This window comes from Pan paniscus, chromosome 17, assembly GCF_029289425.2.
Source record: "Pan paniscus chromosome 17, NHGRI_mPanPan1-v2.0_pri, whole genome shotgun sequence".
NCBI lineage: Eukaryota > Metazoa > Chordata > Mammalia > Primates > Hominidae > Pan > Pan paniscus.
In genome coordinates, this window is record NC_073266.2 from 92,143,957 (window position 1) to 92,168,930 (window position 24,974).

The window sequence follows — 24,974 nt, forward strand, 5'->3', positions numbered from 1 at the left end:
AGGGAATTATATAACTTTTTATAGGATTTCTATGAAAACCACATTTTTTTAAACTTAAAAAATTAACTTTATTATGAACCCAGTAAGATATAATTGTGGGACACACATTGGTGTACTAGAAAGGTACGTCATTAACCAGCCAAACCAGCAAAAACCCAGCCCACGTCTGTGTGTGTTACTGTTGGACTAGTGTGACAAGCAAGGAGATTCTAGTTCCTGGACCGTCGGTGGAGACTGCAGTCCTGGGTTCTTCATCAGAGCTTTTCCTGACTTCCTAAGCCCGATGAAATTACCTGCAGAATAATATGTTTCTGTGAACTTTTGGAGAGGAAAGAGGCCATGGTTTCACGCCAAAGCGCCCTAACCCTTCAGATTGTCAGGGATCACTAGCGGCGAGCCTGGGCCTGGGCTTGATGTGGACATGAAGCGCTTTTCCAGAAAATAAATGAGAGCAGTTTAAGGAAACAGATGAAAAACTTCTGGGAGATCATTTTTGTATTTAATAGCTAAATGGTGACCTTAAAAATAAAATTTGGAAATCTGCTATGTGAAAAAAATGCAGTAATTGATTTGTAATGAGTTTCAGGTTGAAGCTCATCGTGTGTAATGCTGAATTCTATCTGGAAAGGTGCTTTTTAGAACTATTATGAAGAAAATCTGGAAAGAACCAGTTTCTTATGACATAATGGAGATACCTACATTTATATATTTTTCAAAAAATATATTTTAAATATATTTTGAGTAGATACGGGGTCTTGCCCAGGCTAATCTCAAGCTCCTGGACTCAAGCAATGTCTCCTGCCTCAGCCTCCCAAAGTGCTGGGATTATAGGTGTGAGCCACTGCACCCAGCCTAGATGTAAACATGTAAAAATTCTTTGATTTTCATACTTGTTTTATTTCTTGTGATCTCATCACACGTATTCTTTATGTGACGACACAGAGCACAGTCCTGAACTGTGGCAGCGTTTATTATGTCGGCACACCTGAGGAGACATTTGAGTGTCAGTTTTCTTGGAATTTTTGGAATTATTTCAAAGTAGACTTGATATAGAATTAAATAAGAGAAATGGTTAAATTAGATGGCGTTAGCTAAAGCAAAGTAAATGCAATTTTATTTAAAATAGAAGAAATAATTTTAGATATATCCAGTGTAATTCAGAGACTAGTTGATGAGGAAATTTTACTTATTTCACTTTGATGAAAGAGAGAAACATCTGGTGAAATACTAGTGGTGGTCTTTTCACTTTCAGGCCTTAGAGGAATGACCGCTCCCGTAGGGTTATCACCTTTTAGAGGGAATAAGGATTGTGGCAACCCTATTCCGACTCCTCATCGTCTACTAGGAAAGCTGTGCCCTACAGGAGGCAGGTGTTTCGTCAGTCTCAGAGATTAGTTGTAGAACAAGGATTAGAAGCCAGGCCTCTTGATTCATGGCTGGTCTTTTTGCTCCTCCATTGGTGGTTCTCAATCCTAATGTGTATCGGAGTCACCCAGAGGGTTTGGGCATCAACCAGAAACTGGCTCAGCAGGCCAGGGTTGGGGCTCAAGAATCTGCATTTCTGACAGGTTCCCGGGGTGACTTTGCAGCTGCCAGTCCTGAGACCACACTTCTGTAGCCTCAGCATCACCTGATGTGGCGTTGATCTCTCAGGCCGCTTGTAAGAGGAGATTAAGTAAACCTTCCCAGGTTTATACCAGACCAACCTTTTCCCTAGTACTCGGATAATCTAGTTCTTTAATTTTATGTTAGAAAAAAGAAATGCACATAGTGATTAGATGGGGGAAAAAAAAAGAAATGGAGTATTTCTCACAGAGTCACTGTGGCATTTTCAGTCTAAATTTGGAGCTAATTCTGTTTGTCACGACCACTGGCCATTGACGGGGCTGGGTTTGCGCTGTGAGGCCCAGTCTTAGCAATGTTTTCTGTGAAAGGGTGTCCAGATTGATTGCTAGAGTGTATAGGAGTGAAAAATTAGTTCTGGTTTTGTGACTCTGTACTTTTCTTTGTTATTTTGTGTACTTAAATATCCCTTCTTATATATAAAAATCTCATCAGGCCCTAGCACACTTACATGCACATAGTAGATGACAAATAAATGAGTTGAAATGGATTAAAAGAGTAAGGGGGAAATAACATAGGTCATTTATCTGGAAAGACTTCAGTGCCCTGGAGAGTTACTCTGTTCTCTAGAGTATCCCAATCACAGGCTCTTCCTGAACAATTGTAATTTATTTATTCCAGCTTAATCCTTATTTGTAGTTATTGAACATTTTTAGCACAAAAGTTAGAGATAGCATATTTTTATGTTAGAGTCAATAATCCCTCCCTTTTGTCTTTTTATCTTTCATCTGAAATGACTTTTTAAAACTTTCTACTTTGAAATAATTTTAGAAAAAAGAATTGCAAAAATAGTCTAGAAAGTTCCTATGTGTATACGTTTTGGCCAGCATCTCCTGTTGTTCTCATGTATCCATAACACAATCATTGCAACCAGGCAATTGCTAACAATTAATCTAAAACATTTATTTGAATTTAACCAATGGTTCCATTGATATCCTTTTTTTCTGGTCCAGGATCCAACCCAGTATCCCACATTGTATTTTGTTATGTCTCCTTGGTCTCTCCAGTCTGTGATAGTGTTCTTTTAGATTTCTTTTTTTTTTTTTTGGAAACAGAGTCTTGCTCTGTCACTCAGGCTGGAGTGCAGTGGCTCATCTCGGCTCACTGCAGTTTCCGCCTCCTGGTTCAAGCGATTCTTCTGCCTCGGCCTCCTGAGTTGCTGGGATTACAGGAGTGCACCACCACATCCGGCTAATTTTTGTGTTTTTGGTAGATACGTGGTTTCTCCATGTTGGCCAGGCGGGTCTTGAACTCCTAACCTCAAGTGATCCGCCTGCCTTGGCCTCTCAAAGTGCTGGGATTACAGGTGTAAGCCACCGCGCCTGGCCAGTTCCTTTAGATTGCTTTGTCTTTCATGACTTTGATACTTTTGAAGAATACTGGCCAGTTATTTTGTAGAATGTCCCTCAGTTTGGATTTGTCTGATGCTCTTTCTTGTTAAATTGAGGTTTAGGCGTTTTTGGTGGGAATACTAGCACAGGGGTGAAATCATGTCCTTCTCAGTGCATCATATGAGGAGGTATGTGATATAGATATGTCTTCTTCTGGTGAACGTGAACTTTGATCTCTTGGTTGAGGTGATGATGTGTCAGGTTTTTGTACTGTGAGGTTAAACATTTTTTTCTTTTTGATTAATGACTCATTTTTTTTTGATTTTGGTGCAAAAAGTTTGAAACAAATGAACATAATATCAGAATCTTTTGAGTTTGACTTTAACTGTGGGGTATTTCATATCTTGAGAAGGTTTGTTATTATTTATTAGAACCAAACATAGCAGGGGAGAGGTAAAGGCTTAAGCTGTTGGAAGTACATGCATTTGCTGATCTCCGTCAATCAATCAGTATTGAATTGGCAGCCGAGGAAGCTGTCCAGTTCTTTTGCTGTGGTTCTGCACTCTGTCTCACATTTGTCTTCCAGTGAATGACTTTCCCTACCTGTGCAGGGGGGATACATTCTTGAGAAATGCCTCTAGGTGATTTCATTGTTGTGTGAACATCACAGAGTATACAAACCTAGATGGTGCAGCCTGCTACACACCTGGGCTATATGGTGTGGTCTACTGCTCCTAGGCAACAAACCCATATAGCATGTTACTGTACTGAATGCTGTAGGCAATTGTAACTCAGTGGTAAGTATTTTGTGTATCTAAATCTATCCAAACATAGAAAAGGTGCAGTAAAAATATGGTATAAAAGATTAAAAAAAGGTATACTTGTTTAGAGCACTTACCATGATGGAGCTTGTGGGACTGGAAGTTGCTCTGGGTGAGTCAGTGAGTGAGTGGTGAGAGAATGCGAAGGCCTAGGAGATTACACTTTCGTATAACTGGCAGTGTAGTAGGTTTGCTTACACCAGCATCACCACAAACGTGAGAAATGTGTTGTACTAAGACATTACAACAGCTAAATGATGTCACTAGGCAATAGGAATGTTTCAGCTCTGTTGTAATGATAGGGAACCATCATCATGTATGTGGTCCATGGTTGACCAAAACATCATTAGGTAGTGCATGACTGTGTTTCAGTTCATCAGAGGGTAGTCACCCTAAGTATCCTGTGGCTTATCCATTTGGTGGTTCCTAGAGCTGGGTAGGTATGTTTTATTTGTAGATCATGTGGATGACATTGCTGTATATATTATATATGCTATATATAATATAAATTGTCTGTATTCTCAAAACACATATGCCTTTATTGTCCCAACTGGAGCACATTGGAAGAAACATATTGGATATATCCTTCACAGGCTTGTAAGCTTCTTGGAGGCAGGGAACAAGTCTCTTTTTGTTTTCCAGTGACTTGCTTGGGACCTGCAATACACAAGGCACTCATAAATATTTGATGAATAAATGAATACTATACGTGCATTTTGTTAGCTGCTTTTGCAAGTTACCAGAATTTTGTGAAATCTTTTCACATGATTGTGGAGCTGTGTAATCTAACAGTATTCAACTAGATGGATTGCCACATTAGCTTTACTTTTAACCATCCCCCATTGTTGGATAGTAGGTTGTTTCCAGTTTTTCTCTACAGTTCATGGTGAACATCCTGAGATCCACATTTCCCCTCTCCCTCTCGCTCTCTCTTGTGCGTGCATGCGTGCAAGCAGCTTACCCTCCAGATAGGTAATTACCCATTTAGGTAGTTACCATTTGAGGACGTTCGTTTTCCTGTACTTTCCCAATGCTTAACTCTTTAGTTTTTTAGAATAGGACTTAAATATTTTGGGACTTTTTTTTTGTTTTATTTTGTTGAGAGGTCTCGTTCTTGTCCCCCAGGCTTGAGTGCAATGGCTCATCTCGGCTCACTGCAACCTCCGCCTCCCTGGCCCAAACAATTCTGCTGCCTCTGCCTCCCAAGCAGCTGGGATTAAGGCGCCCACTACCACACCGGGCTAATTTCTGCTTTTTTTTTAAGTAGAGATGGGGGTTTCACCATGTTGGCCAGGCTGGTCTCGAACCCCTCACCTCAGGTGATCCGCCCGCCTCAGCCTCCCGAAGTGCTGATATTACAGGCATGAGCCACCACGCCCGGCCTATTTTGGGACATTTTTAAGGTTTCTTCCTGGGGTGTAGTAAGTGGGGATCATAGTCTGACTACAGTTTGCAAATAACCTTCCAAATGTTCATGTGAAATTTTCCAATTTTTTGTCTCAATGAGAGAGCAGAATAAACCTCAATGAAGTAATGGTTAACACCTAATGAATATTCCACCACTTTTGATATCCTCTCTAAAGTTACATGTGGTCCTTACCAAACAGGAAACTTCCTGAGGGTGGGGTATGTTTTTAATTCACATTACTCACAAAAATCAACCGCAGGTCAATTAAAGGCTTAAATATAGAAGGCAAAACTATGAAACTTTCAGAAGGCAATGCAGGACAGTAGTTGTATGACTCTGGTGTAGGAAAGGGGTCTTAAAAAGATCACAGAGGGTGCAGACCATAAAGGAAAAGATCAATATGTTTGCCAACATTAATATTGATATAGCTTTTGTTTATTAAGAGAAACCATCAAGAAAGTGAACAGACGGGTCATAGGGAGAATAGACATATTCAGCACATATTACTAATAAAAGGTTAGTATCCAGCAGGGTGACTACAAATCAGTAAGAACAACAGAAAAGGGGACAAATGACCTAAGTAGGCATTTCACAGAAGAGGAAACTTGAATGCAAAAATGCTCAACTTCATTAGTAATTAGGGAAATGCAAATTAGGACCAAAATGATGTATAGTTTCTTACACATTAGATTGGCAACAATGTAAAAAGTCTGACAATATTGTTGGGAGGACAGGAAACAACTGGAATGCTTATATACAGCTGGTGGAAGTGATAGGCTGCCTTTGAGAGTATCTAGTAAAGTTGAGATACATGTATCCTTTGACCCAGTAATTCCACTCAGTCTTTATCTTGGAGCAGTGGTTTCTGAATTGTTTCGCAGCATCATTTGGGAACTTGTTTGAAATGCAGATCTGGGGGCTCTGCTGTGGACCTACTGAATCAGCAACTTTAAGGATGGGCCGGGTTTCTGACTGTCAAGCCCTGTAGGGAATGTGATGCTAAAATATGAAAGGTATTACCCTAGAGAAACTCATGCACATGAGTGCCTGGAGACATGTGCAAGGATGCTCACAGTCACGCTCTTTGTAAGAGGAAAGACTGGGAGCAATGTCCATCAGAGGAGAACAGATGCCTGCATTGTATCATATTCCCATAGTGAAGTCCTGTACAGTAGTGAGATTGAGTGAATGTTAGCTGCATTCATCACCAAGGATAATACGCAGCTGGAACATAATCTCAAGGGGAAAAAAAGCTACTTGTAGAAGAATGCACAGTTTTTTCCCTTTTTTTTTTAAAGTTTAGAAACATGCAAAAACAAAATTGTAGATTGTTAGAAATACGGATATGATAAAGTAATAAAGAAAAACAGGTAAGTGATACATGCAAGACTCAAGTCGGTGGATAACTGTATAAGAAGGAAGGTGATGGGAACACAGAGGGACAAATTATCAGAGATAATTTGTTTTTCTTAAAGTATTATCTGCACTCAGGATTTTGTTATATTTTGCATAACACCTTTACACATATTAAAGTTTTTTATATATACCAAATATCTCAAAAACAAACATGATTTTTTATTTTGCATACTCTATCTACATAGGGACTTTTCTGTTTGTGTGAAAAAGATTTGATGGAGATGGAGAGACAGGTTCTTGGAGGAATGTGATAGAACTTAACTCTTCAGTTGACCTCCTGTAAAGACTCAGGTGTAGAGATATGAAAAAGAAGACTGGATTCGATGATAATTGTTAATACTTACTGAGCACCTACTGTGTGCCAGGCACTGATATGAACACGTGACATACCGAGTTTATATGCCATTAAATGAATGAAGATTGCATCTTGCAGTGACTCTGTGGGGTAGGCATTATTAATAAGTGTTATCCTTGCTTTGCGGAAGAGGCACCTTGCCCATGGGCACAGAGAGATCAGGCACAGAAGGGAGTCTGACTGAGTCACTGCCATGCAGGGTCAGAGGAAGAAGACAAGCATAGGCAAAAATAGTATGTCTGAGAGAGACAGAGGGAAGAAAACAAAAATCAAGGCAGAAATGGGAGTGTGGAAGAAGACTGGTAAATGTTTATTTACGTCCTTTTTAAAAAATCTTAGTAAGTTTTTTTTAAACTAGCATACATGACTTTATCATTCTAGGAGATTACTAGCCCTTAAAAGTATAAGAAGTAGTTAAATCACATTTTGATTTTAGTTCTTGAATATTGAGTCTAAGTGACTTCTAAGGAGTGCATCTTTCAGTTCATTAGAAAGTGGTAGTGTCCTCCCACAAGATTCTGGAAATCATACTTCTTTGCTTAGGCAATTTCTTGCTAAAAAGCAGGGGCACATTTGGGGAATCAACGTTTGCCTATCTTTTCTAACCTTTTATAACTTTGTTTTCTTTTGTCATATTTATCTTATATTATGGGACTTTTTCTTAGATCAGTGTTGCTTCTACTGTAAACCTTATCTTAAGCCATCATATTATAGTCACTCCTTGAACTTAACATGTATAGGAAAAACAAAAAGATGACTCTAGAAGTCAAATTACCTCTCCTGTGAAGCCAAACAGCACTGCTGTTTTTCTTTGATACTGAGTGCTGAAATTGTCAAAACCATGAGAACTGTCAAGCATTTGTAGTTATGTAATGTCATGCTTTCTAGTAGAATCGGCACCTCACTTAGAAGTTGACAGCCCATGAGACTCCTTCTGTGGCAAGGATGCCTGCATTTCAGACACATGTAGTACTTGTAGGAGATCCCTTATGGGGAAATACAGAACATAGGTTTCTTAAACAGATTTGAGGCACTTTAGCTCTTCTAGTTTCAGTTACATTTTGCTAAATTTAGCAAATCCAAATTTTAATTCTCAGTGCTTTTTGGTGTGTTTGATGTTCATACTTCTCTTTAATTTTCCCTTTTATGCTGTGCTTTTCTCCCCCATTAAACAAATCCACATAGTTGTTTTAAAGAAAAACAAATAAGGTAATAAGAAGCCTAATAGGGAAAAGAATTGTTTAACATAGCTGGAGTAATGCCAGTCTAACCATCAAATGTAACCAAAGCCCAGCAGGCTTTACAGTTATCGAATATAATGGCAACTTCATGTTTTAGACCTAGAACAAACAACAGACTTTTTCTTTGAAGTGTGTAATTCACTTGTGATTTCTGCTGGTCGTGAATTATGGATCAGAATTTGATATATGATTATTGGATCAATTATTATAAAATGAGGAATAGCAGTTACAGGAGTGCATGTTAATTTGAAATATAATTTTAAAACCATTATAATTCAATGGTTACTACTAAGGTAGTAATGTACTTTTAAAAATAGCTTAGAAAGAAAAGTAAGTAGAAATTACAGTTTCCAAAAAGGGGATCAAATAATTTTTATTAAGAATCTTCAGGGTACAAAATCTGATTTTCAATATGGGTGGTGTTCTACTGTATTTCACTGTAACAACCTAGGATTTCAAGGTGGTAGGTCAGAGCTATGTTTGCTAAAAGTGGCATTCAGAATAATTTTATGTGGCAAATTATGATGGAGGTCAATGTGTTTGGAGTCCCTGTGTGACAGCCGTATTACGTACAGTGCATGCATGCTTTTTCCTGATTCGCTTATCACTTCCCACACTCTCCTTTTCTTCACCTCAGCACTGTGTCTGGTAAATTTGCATTCAGTGGATATTCGTGTTTTTTGAAGAGTTACGAGAGACTTAGTCCAGTGGTTCCCAAATCTGGCTCATCAGAATCATCCAGGGAATTCTTTAAAAGGACAGATTTTTTGTCCCTATCCCAAACTTTCTTAATCAGAATCTTTGACGAGTAAGACCTAGAGATTTCATATTTTTGATGATTAGCTAGATTTATAAATGATTGGCATTGTCTGTAATTCTCTTGTTTTACCAATGTGGAAGTAATAGCACTAGGGATGCTTTTCGAGTTGCATTTCTGAGAAAAAGGTTTTCATAAGTCTTGTAAAGGCTAAAAGCCTTCGTGAATGGCAGAATGACAAGCAACATGATCATTTTTGGAATGATGTGTGGCAGAGATGGCTAGCTCTCCACCCACTTCATTTCTTCCCTTTGCACAATTCCAGGTTATGTTTTGCAGACTCCCTTGCAGCTAAGCAGATATGAGTGGAAGTGATAGATGCCACTTAAGCATCAAGGCTTTTAAGAGGCCATGAGCCAGCTGCCTCTTCCATGCTTACTTTCTTCTGTCAGCTGGATGCAGGGAATGAGAAAGCTCAAAGACAGAGCTTCAAGGTGGAAGGAGCCAGGATCTCTAAATCACAGCCTGGAGCAGAATGTTTGCTGAGCAGGAATACCTGCCTTTTCAAGAGTGAGATAAAAACTTTTATCACAGGCTGGGCGCAGTGGCTTACGCCTGTAATCCCAGCACTTTGGGAGGCCGAGGTGGGCAGATCACGAGGTCAAGAGACCGAGACCATCCTGGCCAACATAGTGAAACCCCATCTCTACTAAAAATACAAAAATTAGCTGCTTGTGGTGGTGCACGCCTGTAGTCCCAGCTACTCGGGAGGCTGAGACAGGAGAATTGCTTGAACCCGGGAGGCAGAGGTTGCAGTGAGCCGAGATCATGCCACTGCACTCCAGCCTGGCGACAGAGTGAGACTCCGTCTTAAAAAAACTTTTATCACGTTTGAGCTGTTTTAAAGTTAACATATTCTAGCAGTTGTAAGTGAGGGCATTAAATTCTTGTTGAGTTGGTTCTAGCACTGTATCCAAATCTGAAAGGAATGGCAGATTATGGATTTGAAGAAAATTTATATTCTGCAGTTTTCCTTCTCCACATATAACATTTCTGTTTTCTGTTCTTCATGATTTAGAAGAGTAATATTACAGTTAGGACATTTTATGAGACTGCAATATTTGCTTAGTCCCGTAGTCTGAAGGGGGCCACTGTTCATGTGTGAAAATAAGTAATTGAAGACTTGTGATCCCATCTGTGAAAGGTTGCCAGCAATGGGGAAAGAACTGTTTTTTTTTTTTTTTTTTTTTTTAAGATGGAGTTTCATTCTTTTTGCCCAGGCTGGAGTGCAATGGCATGATCTCGGCTCACTGCAGCTTCCGCCTCCCAGGTTGAAGTGATTTTCCTGCCTCAGCCTCCCTAGTAGCTGGGATTACAGGCATGAGCCACCAAGCCCAGCCCCTATTATAGTTTTAATTGTTTACATTTTAATGGGACAGGAGGAACAGTTATCTTTTGTCAATGGGTGATTGTTACTGGTGAATTCAGCATACATTAACCAGTTTTGCCAGTAATGGGAAAAAACCCCATGCACTTCTTTCATACGTGACATTCTGTTTGTATCAGTGTCACCCAGGACTCTGTTTTAAGACTGGTGTGGGCACCACAGTGGACAGGAATTGACAGAAAGATTCAAGTGGCAAAGGAGTTTGAAACTTCTTAGTACAGAGACATAGCTGTACTAGGAAAGGTATAATTTTCAGTAAACCTTCAGTTGAAGATAAAGCTTTTTGGATTCTTGGACGTCTTCATGGTGACTAAGAACTGCTAAGTGGAGTAAAGGTTTTGTCAGGTCTAAGAAAACCTTTGTCGTTTTTATGGAGGTTTATATTCTTTTGACCCTTCTGACAGTTTCTAGAGATGTCGTAGAGGTCTTTGTAAGTCACATGTACAAAACCAGCCCACTCCCTCCACCCCTGTACCCGCATTCTGATTGTTGTTTTTTCACTTTTTATTTGGAAGTGATTTGAAATTTATTAAAAAAATGCACAAACAAAACTAGAAAATGTTTCTAGGACACCTGTATAACCTTCATCCTGAGTCATCTGTTGCGATGTTTACCCATTTGCTTTGTTGTTTCCTCTCACTCTTGCTCATTCATGTCCACACTCTCTTGTCTACCACACACATCCATATCCACACACCACACACATCCATATCCACACACCATACACATCCATATCCACACACCACACACATCCATATCCACACACATGCATCCATATCCATGCACCACACGCATCCATATCCACGCACCACACACATCCATATCCACACACATCCATATCCACACACCACACATATCCATATCCACACAGCACACACATCCATATCCACACACATCCATATCCACGCACCACACACATCCATATCCACACACCACACACATCCATATCCACACACCACACACATCCATATCCACACACCACACACACCCATATCCACACACCACACACATCCATATCCACACACATCCATATCCATGCACCACACACATCCATATCCACACACATCCATTTCCACGCACATCCATATCCACACACATCGACACACTTTACTTTTTCTCCTGAACCACTGAGAGTCATTTAAATGCATTGTGACCCTTTACCCATAAACACTCAGTCTGTATCATCTAAGAATAGGGATTTTTCTCTTACTTGACTGTGGTGCTATTTGCAGTTTTATAAATTTACGTCGGTGCTTTTTATCAGTTGGCCTAAAATGTCCTCAATAGCATTTTCCTCCTGCCAGCACAGGGTCCAGTCTGAGAACAGGCACTGCAATTCATGTATCTTTAGCCTTCTTTAATCAGGAATATTTTTGTATGAAGCCTTTCTTTATATACTTTTATAAAGCCTTTCTCTGTCTTTTATGACATTTTTGAAGACTGCAGTTCCCTCCACCTTTTTTCTTTCCTCTTTAAACAATACATTCCTCTTTTTGTATTGTCCACTGTTTCCTCTTCATTAGCTGGAGGTTTTGTTGGCTGCAGTAATGACCAGGTGATGTCATGCCCTTCTCAGGGGGTCACGTCTGGAGACACACTGTGTCCATCTGCTCTTCATTGAGGATGTTGATTTTGATCATACAGGCAAGGTGTTGCCAGTTTATCCACTGGACAGTTACTGAGATTGTTTTTCCCTTGTAACTAATAAGCAGGTTATGGGGAGATGCTTTAACACCATGCAGACATTTGGCTGCAAATCTAAAACGCCCCCCCCTAGATTTGGTATCCCTTGATGATTCTTGCTTGATATGGTCTTTGCCAGTATGCTTTTCTATCTCCAGCACTCCCTCCATTTTTACCAGTTGCCCCTCAGCCTTCTGCTACAAACAGAGCCATCCTTTTGCTCTTCTCTCCCCACTCCTCTCTCCGTCCATCTCTCCATCTGCCTGTCTATCATTCAGTCATTGAACTGGGCTTACTCGTTCCTACTTGTAATGGTTTAATGGGACCGCATTATTTGGGTGCTCCAATTGTCCCAGATTTGGTCAGGGGGAAGCCCCTTCAAGCTGGCTCCTGTGTCTTTGTGCTTTTTTTTCTTTTTCTTTAAAGCATTTCCCTACTTTCTGCTGTAAGATGCTCCAAGCTTACCTTGTGCCAACCTTGCCCCAGACCTGGAATCAGCCATTTCTTGAGACTCCCAGTGGGCTTTCAGTTGGGAATAGTACTAAAGACCAAGTTCTCCATGCCGGGTGTGCTCCTTGTTAACTGGCCATCCTTTCTGCAACTTCCCAGTCACCCATTCTTGAGTATTTAATGTGAGGTCCAGCGAACCATAGGTAACTTTCTTGGTGCCGATGAGCGTTTGACCAAATTTGGATCCCAAGTGTCTCTGACTGTTAAAACAAGTCACCTTCTGATGTTCACTTGTGGAGTTCTGATTCTGAGTTTAGTCTGAGGGCCTCAATCATAAATGTATTTCCATCTAAGGGCTGGCTTTTTTTAAAAAACAAAAAATGAGGTAGTCATTATTCTCCATTGCTTCAATAACGTTTAGAGACGTTTTTTAAAGCTTCCCATTCAGTCACCTCTTCCCCGCAAAGTAATATATTTTGGAAAGTATAGAAAAGTGCCAAGAAGAGGAGGAAAAGATTACCTACAGTTTCACCATGCAGAGGAAAAAAACTATTAACCTTATTATACAAATGGACTTGGATAGAACTATATCCATTAAAAAATGTAATACTTAAGTTTTTCTCTTTTCTAAATATACTTAAAACTCAGATCCTTGATACCTAATAATTTATATTCCATCTGTCTTGAGGCTTGATAGTTTTATATCATATGTTAGCTTATTGGCATATAGAATTACTGTGTTTTTCAGATTTTGTCCAAAATTAGTAGTTTTTGTCTTTTATCCCCTGCAGTTCTTTGATTAGTTGTCGTATTTCATCTGTTCTCGTGGACCCAGTGAATCTAAGCAAGAACAGTGGTTTATTTTCCCCAGATTTACATTTTGGAAGTACTATTTTTTTCCCTGTATTTCCTGGAGCAAAACCCAAATCCATTATTAAGATACTTTTTTCTACTTTTTGAGTGTTCAACAACTCCTTAATATTGGAAAGATATTTTCTCATTGAACTGAGGAATCTTAGTGCCTAAAACTGTACAAACAAGGAAACCAAGGCTCAGCCAAGTTTTGTGAGTTGCCCTGTGTCCTGCAGCTTATTGGTCCAGTTGGAATGAAAACCATGGCTTGCTTACTGAAGCTTAATGTTCTTTTTCAAAAGTGTTAAACATTTTCACTGTAAATTTATTATATGTTTAATTTTATTCTCCTAATTCTCTTTGCTTTCCTTGACATTCATATGTTATATGCTTTATCCTCTTGCCTTTTGAAAAAGATGAAAGGAAAATTTAAGGAACATATACTAACTTTTATCTTGGAATGCCTTTTTTATGGCTGCTTTATAAATTCTTGAAAATAAAGGGTCTAATGGAAACACTTAATGAGAAAGGAGGGGCTCTATCACATGTCACCTCCCCACCTTTTTTAGTGAATAGACCGTTTAAACTAAATTAAGTAAAGGATATAAATTCTGTTGTTTCAGTTTTAATATTTCATGACTGATTTTATAGATGAAATTATATTTTACAATAAATAGGAAGAGGAATTTATACAGCCTGTTCTATTTGATGTGAAACAGCAAATCCCATTTCTCTGTAGCTGTAAAGAAAATTCATTATAATGTCTTTAGTTGTACGAGATGGTTTCATCGTGATTAGTTACATTGATAATAAAACAACCTTTTTCAAATGGCATAAGATACAAACGATCCTAGGTGTCTGCTTTTAATGGCATTGAATTTTTTCACTTTCTGCTTAACTTGTAGAATTGCCATTCCTTTCCTTTGTTCCCTTTTTTCTATCCCAATAATTAAAAAAAAAAACCAAACAATTAGATGGAAATGCCAACAAAGCATTGGTTTTAAAAATATTTTTTGAGTGGAGAATATATTACATTTTAGTTTTTTTATGTAAATATCTCTGACTACAAAAGATATATTTGTCAGAGATGGTTGATATAAGGTTGTCATACAGTTAATTTTATTACTGGATCAATTTAATATATTTGGAAAATAGTACTTGGAGTATAGGAAGGTTTTGAAAAAAGAAATTGCCAGGTGAGATGGCTGTGCTGATTTTGCAGGCCAAATTTGATTTGTTGTTTTATAAAGCTGTTAGTACATCTGCATGAAGAGTGCTGGCTGGGTGGAAGTCTTTGATAATGAAAGGAATGCTGGTCTCCCGTTCTGTTTTGGCCACTATGGCTTGATCCCTGTCAGGATGGACTTTTAGTGATTGTTTAGCTCTCATTTTGAGCATTAAGGAAATATTTTAATAACCGGCAGGCAAAATTGAATTGGATGTTTGAAATATAACATGTGTGTCCTCTTGAATAGAAACGATATTCTATTCCGACATGAGTGAGAATTTTACTATACTCTGACCACTTGGGCATGGGAGCATGTAGTTCTAGCCTGTTTGCCTTCCAGGTACCCTTGCAGTCTGCCTGGAGAAAGTTCTTTGTAGGGTCAGGCTACATGTGGCATACAGGAAACTTTGGAGGTGGGACTTGCTCAGGTCCACGTCCGATGACCAGAGGCCCCTAAGCTTGAAGGCCTCCTGCCAGGTGAAGGTGCTAGGCTTCTGTAGCATAAGTGGCCAGAGGACTGGGACTCATTCGGCTCCGATGACCTGTGGCTCTACGTGTGTGTACTGTGTAGGTTTGGGGTTATGGCTGTGAGAATTGTAGGTTGCTAAAATGTCTGAGCCAAGCTGGCAAGGAACACGTGATCAGTTACCTCCAAGGCAGGCCCCTTGCTAAGTAGATTCTAGGGGCCTGTTCAACGAATGCCTCCATCCAAAATGAGCAGATTTTTCAGGAAGTGTTAAGATATTTCTCCATTTCCATATAAATCTAAATTTAAAACTCACTCTACTGCATCTCTTTATTATTATTATTTTTTAATGTTTAATTTTGTGGGTACATAGCAGGTGTGTATATTTATGGGGTACATGAGATGTTTTGGTACAGGCAAGCAATGAGTAATAACTATATCATTTGTAAAATGGGGTATTCATCCCCTGAAGCAATAGGTAATTCCTTTAGGAGTTACCTATTGCTACATAACAAATTTGGCCAAAACATAGTTGCTTAAAGCAATAAGCATTTATCATCTCTCAGTGTCTGTGGATGAGGAATTGGAGAGTGGGCTTGCTTGGGTGCTTCTGGCTCCGGGTCTGTCCTGTGGCTGCAGGTAGGATGTTGTGGGGGTTGCTGTCCTCTGAAGGCTTACCTCAAGCTGGAGGATCTGCTACCGAGACAACTCACTGCCCTCTGGCTGTGGGCAGCAGCCCCCAGCTCCTCACTGGCTCTGAGTCGGAGGCCTCATTTCCTCCCCCATGGGCCTCCCCACAGCTGCTTAAATGTCCTTGCTACATGGTACTGGCTTGCACTGGACAGAGTGACCCTAGGGGAGGGCATGCAGGAAGCACAGGGCCTCTTAGAACTTTGTCTCCAGCATGCAGCATCCTCACTTCCACTATTTTCTGTCCCTTACAAACAGCTCCACACTCAAGAGGAAGGGAATTGGGCTCCATCCTTTAAAGGGAATGTCAAAAGAACTCATTTTAAACCACCGAAGGCATTTTCCTGGGTAGGGAAATAAACAACTTTACAAACGTGTAAATTAGGAATGCAAGGTAGCCTGGTCTCAGGACTGTGAGGACGTGGGTTTCCTGGACCCCAGTGTTTATGTGCTAGTCCTCTTGTGAGGAAGACAGACCCTATTACATCTACACGTGGTGAAATTGCCTCCGCTGTTACCTAGTGAATGGTTTTTTAGGGTGTTGTATAGTCTCTTCTCGTGGATGAGTTTGTACAACTTGCAGTTGTAAACCTTTTCATGGAAGAGTGTTTTTTTTTCCTTCGTAGGATCAGATACTTGATTTTGTGGTCTTTGTTATAAATGGATGTTTCTGCTGGGAGGAGACTGGTGGGGAGAGGGTGGAGTGCAGCGCCCTTTGGTTACCCTCAGATTGTGCACATGGGGTTTCGTGACTACAACTAATACTAAGCTGCCTTTATGCATGGACTTGGTGGCTGTTTATTAAATAATACCATAAGGGCAAGACACATTTTCAACAGGAAGTCAGCTCACGTGACAGATGAAGAAAGAGATGCGAGTGGCCGCCTAGTTTCTGTTGACTCTTACCTTGCCCAGCCATTGCCCTTGCAGCTCGCAGGGGGCTTGTGGGCAGCCCTGCCTGCCCGGCCTTGCCCTGCGAGGAGCAGGGAATCCAGTTCTGCTGGAGGGCGGTCATCACTTCTGGGATTCGTCCTTTTTTTTGTACTCCCCAAAGAGAAAGAACAAAAGACCACTAGGTGTTTTCATACACGCGTGTGTATGCACACCTGCCTTGTCACACATACCACTCAGTGAAGTTACTGTGGGCCTGGTGACAATGTCACACTGCCTGCATGACGAATTTGGGTGAATCTAGGAAAGGCGAAGGGTGTGATGGGGCTGGATGGGAGAGGATGGGTTCTTTATGGCATCATCATAGTGGTGTGTGTCTGTGTGTCTGTGAATGCATATTTGTGTGTGAGAGTGCGTGTGTCATTGTGTCTGTCTGAATTTGTGAATGTCTGAATGTGTGTGAGTACGTGTGTGTATCTGAATGAGTGGGTGTGCAAATGCATGTGTGTCAGCCTACAAGTGCGTGTCTGAGTGTTTTAATGTCTGAATGTGTGAATGTCAGTATCTGTGAATGCGTGTGTGTATATATCTGTGTGTCAGTGTATCTGAGTGCGTGTGTCAGTGAATGAGAGTCCGTGTGTCTTAGTCTGAATGTGAGTTGGTGTGTGAGTGCATGTATGTGTGTGAATGAGTGCATGTGAGTGCAGATATGTGTGTATCTGTATCAGTGTGTGTGCGCGTGTGTATCTGAGTGCGTGTCAGTGTGACTCTGGGTGTGTGTCCGTGTGAATGTGAGTGCGTGTGTGTGTGTATACGTGTGAATGTGAGTCCGTGTATGTCTGTATGTCTGTGAATATGTGAGTGCGTGTGTGAGTGCGGGTGTTAGTGTGCATGTGAGTGTGTGTGTGTGTGCATGAGTGTGAGACTGCGTGTTTCAGTGCAAGTGTGAGGGCGTGAGGGTGAGTGCGTGTGTGAAACTGCATGTGTGAGTGCGAGTATGAGTGCGCGTGTGCGTCTGTGACTTTGGGTGTGCGCACATGAGGGCCGCAGAGCGAGAGCTGCAGCTCGCTTCGTGGATACTCCTTAGGAGGGAGAAAGGCAGAGAGAGAAATGAGAGATTGAAATGAGCGAAAAGTGGAACAAAAGGATGAAAATGAAGGGAAAAATGTCATGCATGCCGCCCTAGCGTGTGAAATGGTTTCATTTGACTGAAATAATTGTTTCTCAAATTCTTCCCGAAATGCCTTCTTTGATATGCAGAAAGAAACGTCCTGTGAGAAGCGGCCAGCAGGTGTCATCAGAAGGCTGCGCTTGATTTGTTTCATTGTTGTTCACAAAAAGTATTTTAATTTCTTTCTTGAAACGTTTTTTTTTCTTTTAAATCATAGGCAGAGAACGATTTCAGTTTGAGCATGGACTTTGTTTTGTGACAGTTTCTGGGTGAATTAATAATTTATAGGTAGAAATGAAGATAATAAAGCTACATGGAGCTTATGTTGACAGTCAAGGAACAACTGCTTGAGTGGGTAAGATGGATACTTGGGGAATCTTGGTGGCACAGTGAAGAGATGTGTGGAAAGGGAATTGATGATTTGAATAGGAAACGTAATGCTTGAAGAAGACTGGGTTTAATAACACATCCATTATTTTAGTCTAGATACTTGTCAGGTCTTCTCAATCTGGAAACCTTACTGTGGGAAGAAATCTGAGGCTCATTCTACTTCTCCACTGGGTTACAAGCACTGGTACTTTGAGAGGGAAAGGAGATCACGCCTTCCTCTGAGAGCTGGCAGTGAGTCTTCTGCCTGTTCTCGCTTTGTTCCGGGGAGAACCAGAGGGGCTTTCTGGTTCATGATAAGCTTTCAGTTCATGTTTGTTGAGTGAATGACATGAAATCTGCCTCAGAAAAATGAGCCCTTAAACTGTCCCAATTGGATGATTTTTGAATTCTTCTTTAAAAAAGAGCCGTTCCGGCTCTGTTGGTAATATGCTACTTGTTCTAGTAACCTTTCCCAGTGAACTAAAAACAACTTTTACATCAGCATAAACTTTCTCACCTGCTGAATCCCTTCTAGATGGCTTTGAGATACCTATTAAACCACTCCGCATCCCTGCTTACTGATGTCATTCTAGTTCTGGACCGTATTAAACTCTTACACTGAGCTCTTTCTGCCTTTAGATTGTCTCTGCCTTCAGTATGTCTTGCATCTTGAAAAATTAATCTTCCTAAAGCAGGGCTGTGTCTCAGTGACTCTCCACTGGCACCAATGAATAAAATCCAGCTCTTAATATGGAGCCTTCTGTGATCTGGACCTGGTCGATCAGCTGCCAGTTTTCTAAGTCAGTCTGTGGTAGAAAGCCAGTGCCGTGGCCCTCTGGATGGCTGAGAGCTTTCTTACGTGCTCGTGGTTTGTGTTTTAGGGCTTTGCCAGATCGCTGCCTTCTCCTTGAGATGTTTAACTGTTCTACTTGCCCCCTCAACAAAAGACAAACAGTTTTAATTTCCTCAAGGTTAGGCTCAAATGATATTTTTGCTATCTGAGTTAAATATTCTACTTGGGAGTATGATTCCTTGCTCATGTATACTGTGTAGATCTTAGTTTGCATTGTGCACATGATCATGTATGGCCTTGTATTGAGGTCCTTGGTGTGTATGTCATGTGGCCCCCACAGAATCTTACCCCAATGCATGAGTACATTTGTATGACTACAGTTCCTTTCATGTGGTAGCATTCAATATTTATTTGTTGAATGTTTGCTGTTATTTCTTGATATAGTGAGATATTGGGTTATTTCATTAATTTAGAAATTCAGTTGTGAAATAACAAATGTGGAAACTTTTTTCCTTTTGTTTTAGAATTCTTGGAGCCATTATTTAGAAGATTAAGGCTCTCATTATTTTGCTTCTTAGTTGTCATTCTTTTTGTCTGTAAAAATATGAGTCAGATGCCCTCAACAGAGTGTTCGCTCTAAGCAAATGTGTGTGTGTGTGTGTGTGTGTGTGTGCCTGTGTATGTGCATACGTATGTATGTCTTCCCTAAGTAATGTGGTGTTGTGTGTTCCCTTTGTGTATTTGGAAAGTGGAACTCCTGCTGGTGCCTAGTGAAAGGGACAGTCGTGCACTGCAGCAGTGTTTGCAGATGAAGACGTGGTAGACTGGGCATGGAAAGGGAGTTCCTGCTGTTTTAGACTAAGCATTAAAATGTTTTTAAGCAGAACTTCTGTTACAGATTTTTTAAACATTGTATCTATCTATCTATATAGATATAGACATATACAAAAGTTGATAGAATAGTATAATGAATCCCCATGTGCTTGTCACTCAGCTTTAATCATTATCACATAACTTCACCATGTCCCTCTCCTGGACTATTTTAAAGTGTATTGCAGGCATTTTTAATTTCATCGGTAAATACTTAGATATTAGACATTTCTTATATCACAATAAGACATTCATTCATTCTAGTACCTTACAAGTACTTGGAACTGTTCTAGGCTCTTGGGCTATATGGCTGGATAAAATAAATCATGTCTTTACAGTCTAGCGTGTAGAGACAGAAAATAAACTAGACACATAAATAACCATAACAGAAAAAGCATTGATTTCATCAGAATTTAAAACTTCTGTTTATCAAAGACACCATTAATCAAATGAGAAGGGAGGAAATGTTGGTTAAACACATATCTAACCAAGGATTTATATCCAGAATACGTAAGCAGTTCAATAATAAAACAACCAAATTAAGAAATAGCCAAAAGACTAACAAAGCACATTAAAAAGTATTCAGTGCCATCACCAGGCATCAGGGAAATGGAGATTAAAACCATACGTACTAGAGTGACTAAAATTTAAAAGACTGATATCAAATGTTGGTGAGGGTGTGGGTCAAACAGAATTCTTATACGTAGCTGCTAGCAACGCAAAACAGTACAGGCACTTTGAACATCAGTCAGGCAGTTTCTCATAAAGTTGGACGTCCATCTGCCCTATAACGGCAGTATCACTCGTTGATATTTACACAAAAGAATGAAAAAATATGTTTGTAAAAACACATGGATATTCTTGCTCAAGTATACTGCTGTAGATCTTAGTTTGTATTGTACACATGATCATGTATGGCCTTGTATTGAGATCACTGGTGTGTATGTCATGTGACTCCCACAGAATATTATCTCAATGCATGAGTGTGTTGGTATCACTACAGTTCCGTTCATTTGGTAGGTGCTCAGTACATATTTGTTGAACTAAGAATATTCATAGCAGCTTTCTTGTAATAGCAACAAAAGGAAACAGCCCTAATGTCTATCAGCAGAATTGTGGTGTATCTATTCAGTATACTACAACCCAGCAGTGCAATGGAACATGCTACTCACACATGCAGTAAAAGCGTCAGGCTGAGCCCAGGAGGCCAGACCTCCCTTCCCCCACAGAGCATATTGCATGGCTTCATTTTACTAGACCAGGCAAAACTAAACTATCGTGGAAGAATTCTGAATAGTGGTTGCTGTGGTGGAGGGACCAGCTGCGAAGGTGCATGAGGCATCTTGCTGGAAGGATGGCAGGGCTGTATCCTGATAGGGATTCCTGGGACGTCACCTCTGCAGATCTCTGGGCCTCTTTTTCTCTCCACTTTTCTCCTCTCCTTTGTTTTATCCTCAACTTATAATGCCCCTCCTTGTGCTATGGCCTTCGTACTTTCTCAGGCAGAAAGCTGGACTCACCTAGTGTGTTCATCTCAGGAATCGCTGTCCTTTGGTGTCTGATGTCCACTGTCTTGCACTGTTGCTTCGTAGGTTTCATTTACTTTTTTTCAGTTGTTTCAAACATGAGAGTAAATCCAGTCCCTGTGATCTTGACCAGAAGCAGCTGCCCTGGGTTGGACAATGTATCTGTTTTAAGCAATGTATTGTCTCGATGTCTCATCTCTTACAGTGTAAGCTCTCACAGGACTAAGATTTTGGGTGGTATTTGCTGTATATCCAGCATCTACAGGCAAGAATACTTGATATACTGTAGGCACTAAGTGAAGGTTTTGAAATGGGTGCATGATTCTTTCTTTCTTCCTTTCCTCCCTTTACTCTTCAATTGCAAATGTTGAATAGCAAACCAATGCTTTATAGAAAAGAGCATTTCTGTCCCCCTCTCCTGCTCTTCTTTTTTGGTTAGAGATAGGGTTTCACCATGTTGCCCAGGCTGGTCTCCAACTCCCAGGCTCAAGTGGCCTGCCCACCTTGGCCTTCCAAAGTGCTGAGATTACAGCCATAAGCCACTGTGCCCAGCCAGAAGAGCATTTCCTAAGGATCTTTTGCAATACCAGTCTCTTGATTCTTTATAAACAAAGCGTTCTGTAATCAAATAAGGTTGGAAAGAGCTTGTGTACCGAGAAATCCTGTGGTAAAGAAATGTTTGTTTGTTCAGTTTTTTTTCTCTCTCTCTCTCTTTCTCTCTTTCTCTCTTTCTGCCCTGCCCTGCCCCGCCCCGCCCCGCCCCGCCCCGCCCCGCCCCTTTTCTCTTCTCTTTCCTTTCTTTTTCGAGACAGGGTCTCACTCTGTTGCCCAGGCTGGAACGCAGTGGTTCAGTCGTAGCTCACTGCAGCCTCAAACTCGGAGGCTCAAGCGATTTTCCCACCTCAGACTCCTGTGTAGCTGGGACTACAGGTTCACACCACCACAGCTGGCTAACAAACTAGAGGTTTCTAAACTTATTTGACCAGAGATGTTTTTTCACTTAAAACAGCTACTCTTATATAATTTATATTTTCTGGAACCTATTCTGAAGGAATGTATCTGAACTAATGTTGAATGTCTTATAAGTGCAATAAAACTAAATAAATTTATCTTTTTACTCTTTTTCAAATACTTTTATATTATAGATAATATATGACAATTTATATATTTTAAACAGCTTTATTGAGATATTTGCAGTTCAGTGGATTTTAGTATTATATTCATGGATGTGTGCAACTATCACCACAGTTCATTTTAAAACACTGTCATCACCTCAGAAAGAAACCTCTTACCCTTTAGCTATCATTCTCCATTCTGCCTGCCTACCCGCAGCCCTGAGAAACCAAGGGCTGTCTATTTTTCTGTCTGTATAGATTTCTCTATTCTAGACATTTCATATAAAAAGGAACCATATAGTACATGGTCTTCACTTGGCATAATGTTTCTAAGGGCCATCCACATTGTGGCATGTTAGTACTTCATTTTTATTTTTATTTTTATTTATTATATTTTCAGAGACAAGGTCTCTGTCTCTGTCGCCCAGGCTGGAGTGCAGTGGTGTGATCGTAGCTCAGTGCAGCCTTGAACTCCTGGACTCAAGCAGTCCTCTTGCTTCAGCTCCGGAGTTAGGACCACAGGCACTTGGCACTAATTTTTATTATTTTTTTATTTTTTTAGAGTTGGGGTCTTGCTGTGTTGCCCAGGCTGGTGTAGAACTACTGGACCCAAGCCATCCTCCCTCCTTGCCCTTCAAAAGCATTGGGATTGTAGGCATGAGCTACCGTGCCTGGCCAATACTTCATTCTTTTTTATGACTGAATACTATTTCATTGTGTGGATACCGCATTTTCTTGATTTATTCATCCATTGACAAACATTTGGGTTGTTTCCACCTTTTGGCTGTTATGAATAAATACTGCAGTCAGCATTTGTATACAAGTTTTTGGGTGGATATATGTTTTCGCTTCTCTTGGTTGTGTATACCTCCAAGTAGAATTACTGTGCTATATGCTAGCACCATGTTTAATTGTTTAAAGAACTGGTAGACTGTTTTCCAAAGTGGCTGCACCATTTTACATTCCCCTTAGTAGTGTTACGAGGGTTCCAGTTTTTCCACATTCTTGCCAACACTTGTTATCTGATTTTTTGAGTATAGCTATCTTAGTGGGTTTGAAATGGCATCTCCTTGTGGGTTTGATTTGCATTTCTTTAGTGACTACTGATGTAGAGTATCTTTTCATATGTGTATTATGTATATTTTCTATGAAGAAATGTATTTCATATTCTGTGCTCATTTTAAATTGATTTATCTTACTATTGAGAATAAAAGTTTTTAAAATATATTTTAGATGCAAGTCCCTTATCAGATATCTGATTTGCAAAAATGTGTTCCCATTCTGTGGGCTGTGTTTTCACTTTCTTGATAGTGGCTTTTGAAGCATAGTGTCTTTTGAAGTTTTTAATTTTGATGAAGTCCAATTTACTTGTTTTTTTCTCTTATTGTTCACACTTTCAGTGTCCTACATTATAAGTATATTTTTGTTGCCTAATTTTAGCTGAGTCAAAGCAATAGGCTTCATTTGATTTGTCAATGTTATGGAAAAAATAGCTAAAATAGTTTAAAATAGTTGTCATTAGCCTTGAGACTATAATACGTTGATGCCTTTTTATTAACGTGGAATCAAGTGGCATTTGGCTGAACATTCCCATCATGGTGTAAAGTAAATGGAAAATGATATGTTTTAATTGAATTAAATAGCATAATGAAAAATAAAATCAATATTACTGATTTCAAGGCATTTTATTCAATAAAATTCTTTTTTTCCTCAAAATTTACTCCATTAATTCTACTCTACCACTGACATTTCCCTTTGCCATTAACCTTCAGACAATATAAAATGACAATTAGATGAGGAAATTAATGATTGACAGCTGGACTAGAAGTGGCTTTTCATTGGTAAAAGAGCTTGAGCACGAATGGTGATATGTAATGAGATTATACGTGTTGTTCATTGGAATATATTTAGAAAAATCATGGTAAAGCTCTTTGCTTTAGGAGAAAAGGAGGAAACAGTGGTGTTTTTTTTTTTTTTTTTTTTTTTGAGACGGAGTCTTGTTCTGTCGCCCAGGCTGGGGTGCAGTGGTGCAATCTCGGCTCACTGCAAGCTCCGCCTCCCGGGTTCACGCCATTCTCCTGCCTCAGCCTACCGAGTAGCTGGGACTACAGGCGCCTGCCACCATACGTGGCTAATTTTTTTGTATTTTTAGTAGCGACAGGGTTTCACTGTGTTAGCTAGGATGGTCTCGATCTCCTGACCTCGTGATCCGCCTGCCTCGGCCTCCCCAAATCCTGGCACTACAGGCGTGAGCCACCACACCTGGCCGAAACAGTTGTTTTAAAATTATGTTTCTTTTGCGTAGGACTTGGGCTTCTGTTAGAGGTTGAGGAGGGGAAGGCCTCACTTCTAGACTTGCGTCACAGCAGTTTTGTTTTAATATATTTTACAGAGTAGGAGCTCATTGAAATGTTTTTTGAAAGGAGAGCTTCTCTTTTTGTTTTTTTTAAAAGGGTAGTAAATTGAAGTAT

General features: G+C 40.1%; 1 protein-coding gene across 1 annotated transcript in view; it reads left to right on the plus strand.

Moving 5' to 3' along the window:
• The window catches only part of ZNF407 (zinc finger protein 407), a 472,024-nt gene that overhangs the window by 8,893 nt on the left and 438,157 nt on the right, over nt 1-24,974 (plus strand). The gene's annotated exons all lie outside the window — the stretch shown is intronic.